The sequence below is a fragment of the Podarcis cretensis genome (assembly GCF_951804945.1).
Source record: "Podarcis cretensis genome assembly, chromosome: 7".
Taxonomy (NCBI): domain Eukaryota; kingdom Metazoa; phylum Chordata; class Lepidosauria; order Squamata; family Lacertidae; genus Podarcis; species Podarcis cretensis.
In genome coordinates this window covers 2466946-2472490 of record NC_137176.1, presented here as the reverse complement: position 1 = coordinate 2472490, position 5545 = coordinate 2466946, and the positions used below count along the sequence as shown (strand labels likewise).

At 49.0% G+C, this 5545-nt stretch overlaps 1 long non-coding RNA gene across 1 annotated transcript; it reads left to right on the top strand.

The window, feature by feature from the left end:
• Window positions 1-1160: 1160 nt before the first annotated feature.
• LOC307220086 lies at window positions 1161-5254 on the top strand. Its single transcript, XR_013840701.1, has 3 exons — window positions 1161-1231; window positions 1682-1760; window positions 4557-5254. It is a non-coding gene; the product is annotated as an uncharacterized lncRNA (long non-coding RNA).
• The last annotated feature ends 291 nt before the right edge of the window (window positions 5255-5545 follow it).

Below are 5545 nucleotides of genomic sequence, written 5' to 3'. Positions count from 1 at the left end.
CCTGCCAATTAAGAAATTTCATTCCATGGGTTTTTCTTATGTTCAGGACAAAAACAGCAAAGGGTCTTGTGGCCCCTGGAAACCTGAGCAAAGCATTTCGGCGGCAGCTTCCGCGGGATCGTCTTCTGGCTGCCACAAGGCTGTTGCTCGCTGAAAGAGCGTCGTCCAGAGGAGCCCTTCGGCCCCCCGGTAAAATATTTGAGGGGTCCTCTATCCTTGAGGGGCCTCGGCATCCCAGTGGGGTGGGGGCCCCCCGTCCGGGGGTCGATTTCCTTCCCCGGCGCCTCAGCGAGTCCAGGGAGGGGCGCTTCCCTTCGGCCCCAGGGCTGGACTTCGGGCTGCTCGGCCCAGGCCCGTTTCCTCCGCCGGATCGGGCCCCCGGGGGGGGGTCCAGGCCAGCCAGCCCCCCGCCAGTCCCGCCCCGGGCGCCGCGGACCTTCCCAGGCCAGCTCGCCTCCGATGCTCGCTCGCTCGCTCGCTGGGCGCCCGCGGAGGAAGCTGCGCGGCCGCGCTGGGAGGGAACCAGGCCGCGCCCCGAAGCAGCCGAGAAGCCGGGGGACCGGGCCGAGGGGCCCGGAGAGGAGACGCGCGGCAGCAGGACGGCGACAGCCCGCGCCCCCCCCCCCCCGCCCCGCGCCCCTTCTGCGGCCCCGGGCCGGGTCCCCCTCTCCCCTCTCCCCTCGCCGGGCCGCCTTTCTGGGGCGAGCAGCCCGCCAGGCTCCCGCCCTCCCTTGCCGCGCCGGGCGCCTTTGGCGAAGCGGGCAGTTGGAGGCGGCTGGGTGTTACTTAGTGCAAGATGAAATCAACTGATCCTATTTCTGAAATGACAGTGTCTGTGCGGAGAAGGGAAGCCTCGGAAAGGGGTCCTTGTCTCCCGGTGCTCTTGCCATTATCCCCAATCTTGGAAAGGGCAGGCGCGGAAGTCGGGCGGGCGCGGAAGGCGGCGGAGAGGCGCGAGGCGAGCCAGGCGCGGGCCGGGCCCCGGGCGGCGGGAGTCGCGGCCTTCTCTTCCCCGCTCGGGGCTCCTTCAGTCCAAGCGAGCCGGGAAGAGCAGCTTCCCCGGACAGCCTCGGAGGCGGCTCTGCTGGCGACAGGAGTCCTGCAGGCGGCGAGGAGCTGCGCCCGGGCCAGGCGCTTTCCGACGCTGCAAACCGGTCTCATCCTGATATTGTTTAGCGGCCTTTCTTAAACCAGGACATCATTTGTGCTTCCGGGTTGGAGAAAGTTTAAGGTAGATTACTTTTATATTATTTGCTTCACACACTACTCTACCCTTTTTATTATCTTGCACTAGAAAATAAATGCTCCTGTAGCCGACATCTCATTTATTTCGTTTTACTCCCCTGATAATGCAGCCCCCCCTCCTCCTCCTCCCAAGAGGCGCGCACAACACTCAGATGAATTTATAAAGTGCAGTTAAATAATTCAATAATTCTAAATGTATTACTAGTAAACTATTAAAGGAACATTACTCGGACCAGGGCTTTCGCAAGTAGAGATACTTGGCACATACTTTCACTGTGGTTATTTCTTTCACTTTTGCCTTGCTTTTTTTTGGGGGGGGGTATATTTATTTACAACTTCAGTGACAATCCGGTTGCATCGTGGTCTGTAGACGCATCTTTTCCGGTTTGATTAGAATACAGACTGTTGATCAGACTGTTCTCATTTTCTCCTGCAGGCGGCACTTTAAAATCTGGACTATGGAGAGCAGCGGACCAAGGCGATTGGCGAGGAGCTGTCCACTATTTCAGCAACCCGTTAGTTTTTATTACTACTCTTAATTCGCAATTTTTTCCTAAAGCTGCTCATACATCCTGTCAGTATACTTAACAGGGCGAATTACAGAATAATTGGGTTTTGTTTTGCTTTTAAAAAGTCTGAACTTTTGAGGACTTTCCTCTTCTTTGGGCAGAATTGCCCGTTTCTTTTCCCCCATGGAAACCACTTCATTGTAGTAGTTCCGGCATACTTCGGAATATTTTGAGTGATCTGAATGTGCACGCATGTTTGGGAAAATATGCACAATGTTTCTCTTTATGAGTATATATGCTTGTGGATCGCGTGTGTATTTTACACTATTTATATTGCAGTGTTGATGCTCTTCCTCTTTGTTTGTAAATGTCCGAAAATCCTTACATCCAAATCTCGGTTTTTAAACGTAACACCGGTGACTGCTGACAGTTACGTTAGGTGAAGGAGAGCAATAATCTGTGTCTGTGTCCTCCTTTTCGAAATGTACAAAAAGGGACCACCAAAATTGTTGGCGTTCCCATGTGGTCAAGGGACCCTGCATTTCCGACATTCAGTGTAACATAATTGCTCTCTTCCAAGTAATATCAGGGTGTTTGGTTTGTGTTTTTTTAACCAAAACAAAACCCCTGATATACAATATATTCTTAATATCCTTAAGGGCGTTATGTGGGTGGGTACATAAATTCGCTAAATAAATTATGCTTTTCAAAATCCCAGTGATCAGTGTAATAAGTTGGTGAACTGTCTAAGCAGGGAAAGTCTTCCTGTGCCAGCTCCATTCAAACAAATGGGAGCTGCTTTTGCGTTTTACAGGTCATTAGTTCCATTGAGGGTTGTGCAGGAGACATTCCCGCCGGTGATGGCCTTAGATTTACGTGCATATATTTTTGCGTCACTTCTGTCTATTTTCCTATTAGAATTCCACACCAGGATGCTAACAACTGAAAAGTAAAGGACTGCATCTAGTGGCAGGATCCCACCACCGATTCGCCTTTCCTTTAAGGGCGCTGGGATGCCCCCCCCCCCCACCCGGTTTTTATATCTCTTTAGGTTCAGGAATGGCAGCTTTCTGGTGCAAGTGCAACACTAATTGTTCTCTTGTCTCAGGTTTCATACCTTCCCCACAATACTTGGAAGCAACCCCCTCCTCTGATTTTAACGGAATTTACTTACAGTGCATAAGCACAAAGCCCGCTGGAATAAATTATTTTGTCCTCCTGAGCATCATTCGACAAAGAATTGCTTGTTGCTTATTGTTCTACCTTTTTATTTTTTAATACCTGATCGCTAACAAAGGAACTTGAAATTAGTTTTTAATTGATTTTCACTGGGATTTTCGATACCAATAAAAGGGAAAGAAAGTGCAAACCGTGGAGTATGTGCGTAATGAAAAGGTGGGTAGTGCCTTTGCCCGCAGGATATTAATTTCTTAAACGCAGCTCTTCCAAATGGAGGCGAACTGCTCGCTCTCAGACGGATCCACAGCGCTGACCGCCTGCATTAAAAGCAGCACGTCGAAAATGGAAATATTGCTGCAATTGAAATAAGGCTTGGAGCTGAAGCACACGCTTATTTACATGGGAGCATATCGTCACACTAAATAAAATGGGCTTAAATTCCACGAACTGGTTTAGGATTGGTACGTATCGGTTTACTCCCGAGGTGCTTTGTTTCACTGGATTGGCTGATTTCCTTATTCCTTCTTATTGTCCTGCCAATGTGCGCGGCGCTTTTAACAGGGCTTAAGTCGCCGTCATGGTATTACTATACTTAAAAAAAAGAAGCAGCAGTCCAGAGAGAAGCAAACAAACCAATACAGAGAAGCTCCAAAAAGCAAAGGAGACCTACCTGAATCCACCAACACCTGAACGAGTAACCTCAGCCCAGCAAAGTAGATTTTAAGGTGTGATGGAGATGGGGAGACGGAGAGCTCTGGCACTCTAAGCAATTTAGTCACCCGTTTAACAGAAACCCAGCACTATCAACGGACTAAAGGCTAGCTTTCACTCCCCGCCCTCCCCAGTAAACATAATTTTGACAGGAAGGATTAAACCATGAGCCTTTTTCCGTGTCCAATAGTGCCTGAAAAGAATGGGCACCAAAGCGGGAATAGATAGGAATCGGCTTTACCTGCGGAAGGCAAAAGCTGCAAATTTAACTTTCCACGTTTCTGCTCCCGGAGCAGCTTTCTTCCGCTTTCAAAGAAAATGTATATTTACTGACATATTTAAGAAAAGGAGAAAGGAAAAGGAATTAACAACGATTCACTGGAGTACGCATGCACTCGTTAATATACAGATACGAGGTCTGTATAGGAAAGATCTCCGCAGAAAGTCAGCCAGAGATTGACCTGATATTGGAGACCACACTGGCGATCTCTTTGGGAACACAATAGCGGCCCTCTAGGGCGACCCCGGCGGGAGCGGAGACCGGGAAGGAGAGGGAGGGGGCAAAAGTCCATGTCCCCTCTCCGGGGACAATCTCCGCCGGTGACAGCATGCAAAAAGAGGGAGAGGCCGCGTACCTACCTCTCTTGTGGAGTCTGGCTTAACTCCTTAGTCCAAAGAGAACCAAAGAGAGCTCGCGTTTGCGCATAACCACCCGCTGTTATCTTTGCCTCTCCGCCCTCTCAAGTCTGCCGAAAGTTAGATTGTAAGCTGCTGGGAGCAGGGACCTGTCTTCTCTCCACATATTACACCGCAAAAGGCCCAGCCGTGAAACAAAAACAGCAACAATAAATATTTGAAATAGCTCATCTTTCCCCACCACCAATCGTAATCTTGAACCTCTTCTCTCCACAGACGCAGACACGTACTTCGGAACTCTTCTAGGGGTCCTGGCGCTGCTTTTCCAGGGATGTTCAGACGGTGCATTTCAGGGGCTGGATGTCTCAGTGCAACCCTTGGTGGAAAACTCGGAGATGCCCAGAATAGCCTCAGGCTCGGTCGCAGCGCTGCCTGCCTTCCTCCCTTTCGTGCCCATGCACAACCTCTCGAAGGCTACAGCCCCAGGTTCCCCCACTCTTTGCACTGGCAGGCAAGATTGGCTAAGGGGGTCTCACCAACCAGAAGGTCCAGAAGGTACCCTAAAGCATAATCCATGCAGAGTGCCCCCCACCCAGTCCAGATGTGGCCCTCTGGAAGACACGGGAGTTTCTCGCTTTCCAAAAAGGACAGATCCAAGATCTCCATCTGCTTGCAACTGAATTATGATTGGAGTTAAAATTATCAGCGAGTTAATCATACCGTTGTTAAATTTTAATACACAAAACAGGGTGGGCTCCTTCCCGTTCTTCTTCAGTGTCCCATACTGAAATTATTGTTGACTTCTTAAGAACTTAAGAGTGACATCCTTTACAACTAGTAAATTAGGGACCCTCTATTTGCCACTTTCCTCACAGGTGCCTTTGAATTTGTTGATATTTTTGTGGGGGCAGGGGAACACCACCACAAACTCTATCCAGTGTATGGATTTGTATAAATGTTTCAATTATAGCCCTAGTAACCCTCCTCTGGTGAACCTTGTTCACATCAAATTCCAAACAGGCATTATAGGAAGTGTTGTACACTGTTTCTGCAGTTTTAATAGAGGAAAGATTAATTAAATATTAATTCAGTTTTTAAAAGGAAATGAACAAACTAAGTATCAACTTCAAGCTTTGCACCACCACTTTCTCCAAACACAGATGTATCTGCAATGTGGGATATTTTAGGGAGAATCAAAACATCTGCTGAATTTAGGCTGAAGATTTCAATCCTTTTTTCTTTTTTTTTGTAATGCACTCTGCTTA